The sequence below is a fragment of the Barbus barbus genome (assembly GCF_936440315.1).
Source record: "Barbus barbus genome assembly, chromosome: 11".
Taxonomy (NCBI): Eukaryota; Metazoa; Chordata; class Actinopteri; order Cypriniformes; family Cyprinidae; genus Barbus; species Barbus barbus.
The window spans coordinates 11628878-11643380 of NC_136739.1; the positions used below are offsets into that span (position 1 = coordinate 11628878).

General features: G+C 45.0%; 1 pseudogene across 1 annotated transcript in view; it reads left to right on the forward strand.

Annotated features, from left to right (window-relative positions):
* Positions 1–390: 390 nt before the first annotated feature.
* Positions 391–14503, forward strand: part of LOC306877112 (polypeptide N-acetylgalactosaminyltransferase 5-like) — a 30661-nt pseudogene continuing 16548 nt past the window's right edge. The window contains exons 1-4 of the transcript in view: positions 391–1528; positions 1633–1799; positions 8161–8280; positions 8476–8611. The product of the transcript in view is annotated as a polypeptide N-acetylgalactosaminyltransferase 5-like (transcript). The remainder of the gene's footprint in view (positions 1529–1632; positions 1800–8160; positions 8281–8475; positions 8612–14503) is intronic.

The following is a 14503-nucleotide window of genomic DNA, read 5'->3' on the forward strand; positions in this document are numbered from 1 at the left end:
GTGCCCTTAAATCGTCTATTTACAGCAGTCGTGAGGGTAATGAACATCGTCTGTGAGTAAACCACAATCTAATCCCGTTTTTATTATCGCGATAGTTTAAATAACGCTTGTAACCATAGCGATAGAGTGGTTTCATTTTAGTTCTGCTGGTCATTTCGTGCAACGTTCGCAGATTCTCTGCTTTGTTGTTAAAACTGATTCCATTTTAACCCACTGCGTTTGTCCCTTCTTAGCCAACATACTTAACAGAAGTCATATCTGTTTCTAATTTGTTTCCGACTTTTTTTTAACATTCAGAAAGTCACACTATAGAGTGTGGAATCACTCTCTTTCAGAACCGAACTGAGCGTGAACTGAAAAGACTTGAGAATAATTCATAGTACTAAAATGATGAAACTTAGGAATTATTTAAGGGGCAGTGGGAGGGTCTTGGCTTTTGTGTTTATCGCGTCTGTAATCTGGCTCCTTTTTGACATCGCAGCATTGCGGGTATCCATCAGTGATGTGAATCAGGATCTGAAAGAGAGATAGATTGTACTAAAACAGGGAAGAAGAAAAGACAATGTAGAGGATGTGCTCAAACACCCGATGCAAAAAGTAAACATAGACAAAAAGGAGTTTTTGAAAAACAGCATCAGGTTTGAAAGGAAAGTTGATAAGGTTTACAGAAAGAGGCCAATGGCAAGGCCAGACAATCAAGCTGAGTTAAAACAAGACAAACATTTCAATCCAATGTCTATGGCTGACAAGTCTTTTGTGAAACAAAATGAGGTAATTAATCAAAGTAAAGTGAATCTTATTGTGAACTCACTTGTAAAGGGAACAATTATTAGCATCCCTGAAAAAATAAACAAGACAAAAACTGTTATTAATGGCAGAGTGAAGAATATAACCACAAAGATAAACAAAATAAAAGCTGCTTTTAATGGACAGACAGATGCAAATCTAGATGTTAAAGTACATTTACTTACTAAAGCACTGCCTGTTATCCAGGAGAAAACGCATCCTCCTGCGCTCAAAGAAAACAGTGTGAAGAAAGTACATCATATTAATGATACAGTAGTGATGCCACATAATGAAGTACAGTACATGTAGATGTGGGTTTACAAAAGAACTTGAGTAATGAATTGCTGAAACCAGCAGAGGGCGATAAGCCGGAGAACATAATTGAAAATTCAGAGAAACATGGAAATACTTTCAACAAAACGAAAACAGATATTATTCAAAAACCAAGGGAACTGAGGGCTCAGGACCCAGCAGAGGAGGCATTACAAATACCGCAGTCTACAAGTGTGCGGGGAGGAGGTCAGGAGGGCATCATAAGGTTATGGCCCTTGATGTGACAGACAGGCCCAGAGATCCCAGGGCGGTGGGACAGTTTGGACAGCCTGCAAGAGTTCCCAGAGATAAAGAACTGGAGAGTCGAAGAAGCTGGAGTGAAGGATTTTTTAACGTATTCCTGAGTGAGCAGATACCTATAGTGCACGAAATGACCAGCAGAACTAAAATGAGACACCAGACCTCAAATGTGAGATTGAACCATAGATTATTTTTGTTGTAGTTCTGCAGGTCATGGCAAATTTTCTGTTTTGGCAAGGTATGTGTAACACCTCCATATCCTCTGTTGTTTAGATGTTCAGAAAACCTTGTTCATGATGACCTGCCCAGTACCAGCGTGATCTTCTGTTTTGTGGACGAGGTTTGGTCCACTCTGCTGCGTTCGGTGCACAGTGTGCTCAACAGGTCTCCTCCACAACTGCTCAAAGAGATCATTCTGGTGGACGACTGCAGCACCAAAGGTTTGAGCGATTTGCTCACATTTTAAAGAAATTATTTAATCAAGTGAGTTCAAATAGTTAATAGTTACAGGGTTTAATAGTTAAAAGCTTAAGTCCTTTACACAGCTTTAAAATTCAGTTGGTATACAAACTTGTGAGTGAGCAGCACTAAATTATAGGTAAATATGGCCCAAAACAAGCTAATGTTTCACAGATATCCATAAAGTAGGTAGCAGGCGTGGCTCGTCTACATGAATATCAAAATTTTCATCCACAACATAGACCTCTATATAAACTGAAACAATAATAAATTGTAAATGTGTTCAGCATTCTGCAACAAATGTTTTTCAGATTTTCGATACTATTTTAAGTCGTAAATTAAGCAGTATATATTAAAATCCCGTGCATGGCTTTAGCAGACATGTATACATGATACTACAGTTTGTTTGTTTTTTCAATTGCTAACAAGCGTTTACCAATACTTAAAGTACTTTTTCTAAACTCATAAAACAGCAACACACCTACATTTGACAGTTAGCCAAATAGTTAATTTTCTGGCCAAAAACACATTTTGTTAAATACAGTATCTCACAGCAGTGAGTACACCCCTCACATTTTTGTAAATATTTTATTATACCTTTTCATGTGACAACACTGAAGAAATGACACTTTGCTACAATGTAGTAGTGAGTGTACAGCTTGTATAACAGTGTACATTTGCTGTCCCCTCAAAATAACTCAACACATAGCCATTAATGTCTAAACCGCTGGCCACAAAAGTGAGTACACCCCTAAGTTAAAATGTCCAAATTGGGCCCAAAGTGTCAATATTTTGTGTGGCCGCCATTATTTTCCACTGCCTTAACCCTCTTGGGCATGGAGTTCCCCAGAGCTTCACAGGATGCCACTTTAGTCCTCTTCCACTCCTCCATGACGATATCACAGAGCTGGTGGATTTTAGAGACCTTGCGCTCCTCCACCTTCCGTTTGAAGATGCCCCACAGATGCTCAATAGGGTTTAGGTCTGGAGACATGCTTGGTCAGTCCATCACCTTTACCCTCAGCTTCTTTAGCAAGGCAGTGGTAGTCTTGTAGGTGTGTTTGGGGTCGTTATCATGTTGGAATACTTCCCTGCAGCCCAGTCTCTGCTTCAGTATGTCACAGTACATGTTGGCATTCATGGTCAATGAACTGTAGCTCCCTAGTGCAAGCAGCACTCATGCAGCCCCAGACCATGACACTCCCACCACCATGCTTGACTATAGGCAAGACACACTTTTCTTTGTACTCCTCACCTGGTTGCCGCCACACACGCTTGACACCATCTGAACCAAATAAGTTTATCTTGGTCTCATCAGACCACAGGACATGGTTTCAGTAATCCATGTCCTTAGTCTGCTTGTCTTCAGCAAACTGCTTGCGGGCTTTCTTGTGCATCATCTTTAGAAGAGGCTTCCTTCTGAGACGACAGCCATGCAGACCAATTTGATGCAGTGTGCGGCGTATGGTCTGAGCATTGACAGGCTGTACACTCACGACTTTACATTGTAGCAAAGTGTCATTTCTATAGTGTTGTCACATAAAAATATATAATAAAATATTTACAAAAAATGTGAGGGGTGTACTCACTTCTGTGAGATACTGTAAATACAAACTAGATAAAAAAGTTTGTCTCGACAAACTTTAAGTTGGCTTGAGAAAGCCGGACCAGAAAGTTTGAAAAAGTTTTAAGTTTGATGGTTTTCAGTATGAGATAGTTTAAAGTAGTTTTACAAGCTTAAGGCAATACAGTCTGTCAGATGATAGATAGATTGAATTTTGACAGTTGGACTTTGAATAGTCTTGGCTCATCGGAACATTCCGTCAATGTAAGTCTATGAGATTTTTATGATTTTTTTATCTTAATTTTTATGAAAACCATAAGTCGGATCAGTTAGAAAAGATATAGCACACTAAAGGCTAGTTCACACTACAGGATTTTAAGCCCGATTTGCAAGTTAACGACAGGTCGGGCTGTAATCGGGGGAAAATCAGGGGGTGATCGGCGCTCCGCAATCTTTATGTGTGAACTACACAACGATGCATCAAAGAGGCACGCTGACGCATCGCCGACACCTCGCAGATGCCAAACAAATATCTAGCATGCCAAATATCTAGACCGGTCGGCCGACTCAACATCACGTGGTGTCAGGTGTCGTGACGAGCTTCAGCCAATGAAAGAGCAAGGCATGGTTTGAGGTCACCGGAAGAAAAACAACAGCAGCAACTTCGCTTAAAGAAAAGTTAGGCTTTTATTTTTGCACATAAGTGTCTTTCACTCTCTTTCACAGGCTTTTGGCTGCTATATTTTTTATTAACCACCAATAGTTACTGTTGCCATGTTACAAACACTCTCAGACTACACATGTTCTTACGCAGTGAAAAACACATCGCAGAGCAAAGAGGAAACTGACAACACACCGACAGAGAAGATTACTGCTTATATGAAACAAGGTCTCGGGACTCTCAGCTTTTAAATTGAGTCATTTTAAAAGAAATTCAAACAATAAATACCGTTTTGTGGCTCTTCAATGTGTCGATAACTGTATTGCCTCAGTTCAAACACATGAACCGATCACATGTACAGCGCTCTCTCCACTCTCAATACCACGACTGAGGTGCCCTTGAGCAAGGCACGAACCCCCAACTGCTCCCTGGGCGCCGCAGCATAAATGGCTGCCCACTGCTCCGAGTGTGTGTTCACGGTGTGTGTGTGTTCACTGCTGTGTGTGTGCACGTTGGACGGGATAAATGTAGAGCATGAATTCTGAGTATGGGTCACCATACTTGGCCGTATGTCACTTCACTTTGACTTTCTTGCTGATCAGGAGTCATGCTGCAATAGTCCCAGTGAGACTTCGCAGTGGCAAAAGGTTTCTGGACACTCATGCAGTGTTGGACGACGGGTTTGAAAAAACAATCATGCTACCTGCAGCAGTTAAACATCTGCATTTGGAAGTGTTGGCTCTTCGAACAATAAGATATGATCTTGTTCAACTGAGAGGAACCACCGTCTTCTTTGAGGTATCAGGTCTGTCACACCTAAATGTAAAACACCAGATTCAGAATGCTTTCATAGTTGCAGATCTTAATCTCGCTGAGTAGTCTTGTCCAGTGGACGCGTTGAAGAGGAAATATGGACACCTCAGGGACATTCCTTTACAAAGCTTCACTAAATTATAGCCTCTGCTGCTCATAGGATCAGATTATCCGCAGCTGATGACACCAAACTGCCCAATCCGTATGGGTCCGCTTGGTAGCCCTATAGCAGTACACACACTGCTTGGCTGGACAGTTCAAGGACCAACAACCTTTCTCCAGCAACCCTCAAACATAAGCTCATGCCTCCACACCACATTCCTTTCACCTACAAAAGAGTTACGTCAACATGTTGAGCGATTGTGGCAGCTTGACATACTGCCAACGAGAAATGAGAAAGAAGTAGTCCGCTCCAGACAAGATAAAGCAGCACTTGGCATGTTGGAACAGAAAACGGTACATGTGACAGTTGACGGCGTGAATCGCTATGCTACTCCACTACTGCGAAAGGGGGATGCACCCAAATTTCAGGCATCACCAAACAGTGTCATGGCTCTTTTAAGAGCCACAGAACGCCGCCTGATTAAGGACATTAACCTGGCAAATGTGTATAACAAGGAGATACACAATCTAGAGGATGCAGGTTATGCAGTTCGAATAACCAGTACAGAAGCAGGCAATTCCAGTGAGTCGTGGTTTGTTCCTCACCACATTGTGCACCACAGTGGCAAAGCCGAGTAGTGTTTAACTGCTCTTTCAGCCACGAGCAGACAAACCTGAATGACAATCTACTGCCTGGTCCCACTCTTGGTCTACCACTGCTGGGAGTCCTGCTTAGGTTCAGACAGTATGCCGTTGCCATAAGTGGAGACATATGAGCCATGTTTCACCAGATCAGAATGCTACCTGAAGACCAGCCACTGCTCCGCTTCCTCTGGAGGGACATGGAAAGAGATTGCACCCCCGACATCTATGAATGGTGAGTATTACCATTTGGGACCACCTGTAGTCCATGCTGTGCCACAAATGCTCTCCAGAGGCATGTCAGAGATAACACAGAGGGCAATGAAGAGGTAGTTGTGTCTATCCAGCAGTCTTTCTATGTAGACAACTGCTTACAGTCACTTCAGTGTCAGCATCAGGCTAAGAAACTCATTGACAAAATGAGAGCATTGTTGGCGACTGGTGGTTTTGACATAAGGCAGTGGGCTAGCAACGTTCCTGATGTGATTGCTCATCGACCCACCAAAGTGAAATCAGAGAGCTGTGAACTGTGGTTGTCGGCAAATAAAACTGATCTGCAAGAGTCAGCACTTGGCTTGATGTGGAACTGTTCACAAGACACTTTCAGTTACAAACACAGACCTGTCTCCACAAATGGTGAAACCTCAATGAGAACTGTTTATCGCATCCTGGCGAGCCAGTATGATCCACCCGGATACATCATCCCCTTTACTACAAGGGCCAAAATCCTGGTTAAAACTCTATGGAACAGGGTTGGAAGCTAGGATGAACCTCTACCAGCTGACCTCCTCTCGGAATGGCAGGCATGGGAAGAAGAGCTTCCAAACCTACAAAGAATAACACTACCTAGGTGTTACACACCAGCATGCAACAACACCTCCTCCACTATCGATATGCATGTTTTCCGTGATGCTTCAGAGAAAGCATATGGCTCTGTGGCATATTTACTGATAGAAACTGGTGACTACATCCAAGTTGCGTTCATAATAGCGAGGTCACGCGTGGCACCTAAGAAGCAACTCTCTGTGACACACTTTGAACTCTGTGCAGCATTGTCTGGACCTCAGCTTGCCAAAACACTGAACTCCGAACTTACCCTTAACATCAGACAGACAGTCAAGTGGTCAGACTCAAAAACCATGTTACACTGGATAAAGTCTGAGTCGTGTAACTATAAAGTGTTCGTAAGCACACGAATTGCAGAGATTCAAGACCTCATTGGATGTGAAAACTGGAACTACGTGGATTCAGACAACAACCCTGCTGACGATATAACCCGGGGTAAGACCCTCATAGATCTGTCCCACACCTGCAGATGGAACCAAGATCCAGAATGTTTTCATTCAAGCCAACAAACCTGTGCATCCAAACAGTCGATTAAGGTTCCTTGCTCCAGCATTAGACCCTGATCTGGACCTGATTAGAGTTGGTGGTAGATTACGCAAAGCTGCAACACTACCAGAGGATGCACTTCACCCTATTGTGCTGGCACCAGAACACCCAATAAACAAACTGTTAATCCAAGATTTTTATAACCGCCTGATGCATGCAGGTCCTGAAAGAATCTTTGCCGAGTTAAGACGAACCTATTGGGTTCTCAGAGGCGGCCAGATGGTCAAAAAGCACCAGAGACAATGTGCGGAATGTAGGAAATGGCATGGCAAGCCTGTTGTACCTAAAATGGCAGACATGCCTGCTTCTCGTCTGGATTAATCAGCCTCCATTCTGGTCGACAGGGATGGACTGTTTTGGTCCCTACACGATCAAAATCGGTAGACGGCAAGAAAAGAGATGGGGCATAATATTTAAATGTCTCACTACAAGGTGTGTACATCTCGACTTGTTATGCAGCATGGATGCAAATTCCTTTTTATTAGCCCTCAGACGCTTTATAGCAATGAGAGAAAAGCCTTGACGTTTACCTGCCACAGGCTGTCTATGGACCCAGTAATCTGCTTGGACGACGTCGCTACAGACACAGCAGAGTGATCGTCGATCACTTCTGGACCCAGTTCCTCAGAAACTACCTACCCAGTCTCCAGCTTCGACAGAAGTGGCAGAACATCACACCAAACTTTGCAGTCGATCAAATTGTATTGATTGGGGATACCCGGCTTCCTAGAGCCCAATGGCCAGTCGGTAAGGTAACCAGAGCCCTTCCAAGTGATGACAGTGCAACATTTTTTTTAGATTAGTCGATTTGTGAAGTTGCTGGATCCGCAATTCATTGTTGAAAAAATAAATTGCACACCTAATTGAAAATCTGGTGTTCAAAGTAGAAGTTTCTTGATTTTACTATACACTTCTTTTAAAAGGGAAGTTAAAAAGTCTGAACGGGATTTTTCTTTAAATTTCTTTTAATTAAAAAAGGTAATTCAAGTTAAATTAAATTACAGTGAAAAAGTTACTGTATTGTGATCTTTAAAAATATATAAAAAAAATTCCAAGCATTTTTACTTTAAAACTGTCATAAAAGAAAGAAAAAATTACCTCTAATTTAAGAAGACGTTTCTGGATTTTTGTTTCTCTATGACTAAATTTATTTCTGTTTCTATTGTAGACTACCTGAAGGAGCAGTTGGATGTGTATGTGTCTCAGTTCCCTAAAGTACAAATCATCCATCTGAAAGAGAGACAAGGCCTAATAAGAGCCAGAATCGCAGGGGCCACCGCTGCTACAGGTACTGTACACTCACATTCGATTCAGTTCAGTGTAGTGGCAAAGATTCAATCCATGGATTTGTGCTTAATTTAATCTGTTTGGAATACATAGAATAGAATCGAATAGAATATCTCACATATCTGTTGTATAATATGCATATTGTTTTAGTGTATGGCCTTATTGGTTGTTTCAGCAGATGTTGTTTCATCTGCAGTTGAAGTGTTGACATTCCTGGACTCTCACGTTGAGTGTAACGTGGGGTGGCTGGAGCCACTGTTAGAAAGAGTTTACCTGGACTGCAAAAAAGTGGTTTGTCCTGTTATTGAGGTCATCAGTGATAAGGATATGAGGTAATGACGTTTATTCAGTCATGCAATTAAATAAATGCTTTGCTCCACTGTTACGTCCCCAGAGTTCTGGGTTCGTTTTGTAGTCATTTTTTTCCTGGTATTGCTTGTGGTTTGTGTTTTACCAGGTAAGATGGTTTGTGTGACTGTTCCGGCAGCTGATTGGTGGTTCAATGGCTGACTTGGAACTCCGCCCACTCATTAGTGGCTTCAGCTGGCTGCGCTCTTTAAAAAGCTCAGTTTTGGATCAGTTCGCTCTCTGTCCCTGCTTTTGGTGGTTTGTACCCTGTGTGTGTGTGTGTGTGTGTGTGTGTGTGTGTGTGTGTGTGTGTGTGTGTGTGTGTGTGTGTGTGTGTGTGTGTGTGTGTGTGTGTGTGTGTGTGTGTGTGTGTGTGTGTGTGTGTTTGGTTTTCTGACATTTTGATTAAAACATTTGACAATGGTTTTAAACTGTTTTTGTGTGTTAGTAAACCTAACTTGTTTTCCATTTTTTTTTTTTTTGGAACTTGTAGTAGCAGGATGGAGAACTTGTTTGTTTGTGCATTCTTATAATTTGTACTAATTACTTTTTTTTTCTTCTTCTCTGTTGTTCATAGGGAGTTGGGGAGTAGATTTAGAGCTACCACGGGGTATACATACATCACCCGTAGGTATACTTTTCTGTCTAGAAACACCAGTTAGACCTGGGCGGACCACCAGCTGTAAGTTTGGTTAGGGCGCCTTGATCGCGTGCCAGATAGGGATTGTTTTTTTTATTTTTATTGGGGATTAGTATAGGTTAGGGGTGGGGTCCTTTTTGTTTAATTCTTTGCTTTGGTCGGTCCATCCCTCCCCTTTTTCCTAGAAAATTATTATTGTTTATTATTTACAAGATTACCGTGGCTAAATAAAAGCTTTGTTTTTATACGGTATTTGGTGTTTGTGTCCTTTTCTCGCACCGTGACTCCATACCTCCTTTGCTGGCATCGGTGGGCCCGAGCAGTGGGTTGTCAGGCTCCCTCTCCCTTTGGGGAGCTAGAACGTGACAATTGGGGGCTCATCCGGGATCTTGGTGCCCCGCTGCTCGGACCACCCGCCCGGGGTTCGGTTGTTGGGGTGTGGCGTTGGGGTGTGAGTAAGGCCTAGTAGTGTTGACTTGCATAGTAGTTGTTGTTCTGTCCTGTAGTTTGATTAGTATTTGTAGTTTGTAGTGTCCGTTGTGTACTGAATAGTTCAGGATTGTACTGGATAAGGTGTGAGCATGGCGGCTACTTCAGATGTGGCAGTCTGGAAGCAGATCAAAAAGACAGGGAAGACAAACGGAGGTATGAGATAGAAATTAGAAAAATAGAGGCAGACAAGGAAGCTCGAATTCACATTCGGCGAATGGAGCTTGAGGCTGGGGTGTCCTCTCACCCAGTTGGCAAGCCAGGTCATTTTGATGTGGGGAGGAACATTGCGGTGGTTCCCCCATTCCGTGAGTCTGAGGTAGACTCATACTTCTCTGCCTTTGAGCGGGTAGATGTTGCCCTACAGTGGCCAAAAGATGTCTGGCCTCTACTCCTCCAATGTAAGCTAACTGGGAAGGCCCAGGAGGTTGTGGCCTCTCTCTCTATAGAGGACAGTATACATTATGATGTGGTTAAAGCTACCGTACTGTGTGCCTATGAACTGGTGCCAGAGGCTTATAGACAACGATTTAGAAATTATAAGAAAAGCGGTAGTAAAACATTTGTTGAGTTTGCCAGGGACAAAGAGTCCTTGTTTGACCGCTGGTGTGCAGCCAATAAAACATCTACTTATGAGGCTTTGAGAAATCAGATATTGTTGGAGGATTTTAAGAACAACCTACCTGAAAGAATCGTGATGCATCTTGGTGAAAATAAGGTGGCGACGTTGGGTCAGGTAGCGGTCCTGGCCGATGAATATGCCTTAATGCATAAAACGGTGTTCACAGCATCCAGTCAGAGCAGGACATCCGCATCACCAGTGGCCGGTGCGTCACGCTCTTCAGACCCTCCTACTGTTCCTAGGAAAGAGGAGAGGGAATGTTTTTATTGCCACCGGAAAGGCCATTTAATCTCAGATTGTTTCTTACTTAAGAACAAGCCTAAGTCATCTTCGCCTGTCCGTAAGAGTGTTGGTTTAACTCAGTCTGTTTCTTACCAGGAAGCTAGAAGTGCTAGCAAGGTACTCACAAGGAAACCAGACCTGGTGTATGCTCCGTTTGTGTCTGTAGGGTGTGTTTCATGCACAGGGAAAACTGAAGACCAGAGGGCAATTAAAATCTTACGTGACACTGGTGCGGCTCAGTCAGTTATCCTTATAGATGTGTTGTCATGGTCTGATCAAACATACTGTGGTTCACATATACTTTTGTGTGGTATTGAAGGCAACCCAATTTCGGTGCCTTTACACTGGGTTCACTTGCATTCTGATTTGGTTTCAGGTTGGTTCCGGGTTGGGGTGGTGCCTACGTTAGCAGTGGAAAGGGTAGCATTATTGCTAGGAAACGACATTGCTGGGGCTAAGGTGTCTCCAGTACTGGAAGTAACAGACAGACCACAATCTAATGTCTCTGACATTGTCCTGGTTCAGAAGTACCCTCAAGTGTTCCCTGCATGTGTATTAACAAGGGCACAGGCTCACATGCAGAGGGATACAGTGAATTTGTCTGATACTATTTTTGAACGGGTTGAAACTGTAGATGTAGAGTCTAAACCAGAGGGGTTACCTTCTGTGCAGGCTGAGAAAGTGGGATGCGGAGTCGCTCCCCAGTTAGGTGATGTGTTGTCATCCATCACATCAGAGAGGCTGATTTTTTCGTATTGTTAACTATAAACACCGGTTTCTTTTTGTAAGATGGCCATTCTTACATACGACAGGGCCACTCTTATTTCTATTGGTGCACAATGCACTAACCTTTCGCCGTTTTTGAACCCGGACCCATCCTGGCCAAGCGAGATCCTGAGGAGGAACAATGGACGCGACCCGTACCGGCGTCCTCGAGGGAAACGAGCCGGCGTCAGGAACAGGCTGAGGGCACGCGCACACCGCGCTCCCTTACCAAGTGTCCTGCTCGCCAATGTCCAGTCGCTGGATAACAAACTCGATGACCTCAGGGCAAGAGTCAAGTTCCAGAGGGACATTCGGGACTGCAACCTTCTCTGCTTCACCGAGACATGGCTGAACCCAGCGGTACCAGACCACGCCATCCAGCCGGCCGAGTTCTTCTCGGTTTACCGCATGGACAGAACGCTGGACTCGGGGAAGACTAGGGGAGGTGGAGTATGTCTGATGGTGAACAAACACTGGTGCGACAGCGCGAGCATTGTACCCCTCTCACGCTCCTGCACACCGAATCTTGAACTTCTGACCATCAAATGTCGCCCTTTTTATCTCCCTCAGGAATTTAGCTCGGTCATCGTCAGTGCCGTTTATATTCCACCTCAAGCGGACACGGACACTGCGATATGGGATTTACATGAAACACTACACCTTCACCAGACAAAGCACCGGGACGCCGCATTCATTGTTTTGGGAGATTTCAACAGTGCCAACCTCAAGCGTGCACTGCCGAACTTCCATCTGCACATCAGCTGCCCCACCAGGGGCGAAAGGACATTAGATCACTGTTACACCCCATACAAGAACAGCTACAAGGCACAGTCACAACCACCGTTTGGGAAATCGGACCACGCCGCCATCTTCCTCATGCCTGTTTACAAACAGAGGCTGAAACAGGAAGCCCCGGTGCAGAGGGAGGTCCAACGCTGGACGGACCAATCGGTGGCCGCTCTGCAGGACGCGCTAGATGACGCAGACTGGGACATGTTCCGGCGCAGCTCTGATGACGTCAGCTTGTTTACGGAAGCGGTCGTAGGATTTATAGAGAAACTAATGGATGATACGGTGCAGAAAACCATCATCAGGACGTTTCCCAACCAGAAGCCGTGGGTGGATAAAACCTTCCGCGACACCCTGAGATCCCGCTCCGCTGCCTACAACACAGGGCTCATCACCGGGAACATGGATGACTACAAGGCTGCATCTTACAGCGTGCGCAGATCGGTGAAGGAGGCGAAGCAGCGCTACGGGAGGAAACTAGAGTCGCAATTCCAACACTCTAGGAGCCTGTGGCAGGGACTTAGAACCATCACGGACTATAAAACACCACCCTCCAGATCGGGGAATGCGGACGCTTCTCTGGCTGACGAGCTGAACACTTTTTATGCTCGCTTCGAGGCTGCAGCTAATCACGCTAACGGCGCTAGCAGTGCTAACTGCATGCACGCTGAGGAAGCCGGTGAGGACAACGTATTCACCATCACGGAGCATGACGTGAGGAGGGCATTCAGGAGAGTGAACATCAGGAAGGCAGCAGGACCAGATGGCATCACAGGTCGGGTTCTGAAGGCCTGTGCTGACCAGCTTGCACCGGTGTTCACCGAGATCTTCAACCTCTCCCTGGAACAGTCCATAGTCCCCTCATGCTTTAAGCAGTCCACCATTGTTCCTGTACCCAAAAAACCGCAGCCCACCTGCCGAAACGACTATCGCCCTGTAGCCCTCACATCAGTGGTGATGAAGTGCTTTGAGAGACTGGTCAGAGACTTCATCATTGCATCACTACCAGACACACTGGATCCACTACAGTTTGCATACAGACATAACCGCTCCACGGAGGATGCCATCTCACACCTCCTCCACACCACAACAAGTCACCTGGACTGCAGAAAAGGGAATTATGTAAAAATGCTGTTTGTGGACTACAGTTCAGCGTTTAACACCATAATTCCCTGCACACTCACCTCCAAGTTGGAGGTCCTTGGTCTCAGCACATACTTGTGCCAATGGATCTCCAGCTTCCTGAAGGACAGACAGCAAGCCGTACGGATGGGTAAACACACCTCATCCTCCATCACCCTAAGCACTGGAGCCCCTCAAGGTTGTGTTCTGAGCCCCCTGCTGTACTCACTGTACACTTATGACTGTGTGGCCACTTCCAACTCCACCACCATCATCAAGTTTGCTGATGACACTGTTGTGTTGGGCCTGATCTCAGACAACGACGAGACGGCCTACATTCAGGAGATTAAGAACCAGGAGAGTTGGTGCCAGGTGAATAGTCTACACCTGAACATCAGCAAAACTAAGGAGCTGATAGTGGACTTCAGTACGAAGCAGGAGCGGTCATACCAGCCGATCACGATCAGTGGGACTCCAGTGGAGAGAGTGGACAGCTTCAGATACCTGGGTGTTCACATCACGCAGGACTTGACTTGGTCCTGTCATACCAGCACCCTGGTGAAGAAGGCCAGGCAGCGTCTGTACCATCTGAGACGCTTAAGGGACTTTAGACTTCCCTCTCGGGTGCTTAAGACTTTTTACACCTGCACCATCGAGAGCGTCCTGACGGGCAGCATCACTTCCTGGTTCGGGAACTGCACTATGCAGGACAGACGAGCCCTCCAGAGGGTGGTGCGTTCAGCGGAACGTACCATTCACACCGAGCTCCCTAACCTGCAGGAGATCTACAGCAAGCGGTGCCTGACCAGGGCCAGGAAGATAGTGAAGGACCTCAGCAATCATCCCAACAATGGACTCTTTTCTCTGCTGCGTTCAGGGAGACGCTTCCGCTCCATGAAGGCGAACACAGAGAGAATGAGGAGGAGCTTCTTCCTGCAGGCCATTCGGAGTCTTAACCTCTCTCCACTCTAAGCACATCACCCCACACTTCCACTTTGCACATTTTCAAATACAATCTGCACTAATTTGTAGAAGGGTTACATAAGGATAAATGAGTGGGACTTACATACCATTTGTCTTTGTCTTTAGTATTCCTTTACTCACTTATACACTTTACTGCACTGCACAGCACACGGACACTTTATCACTGACATACACTTTACTTTT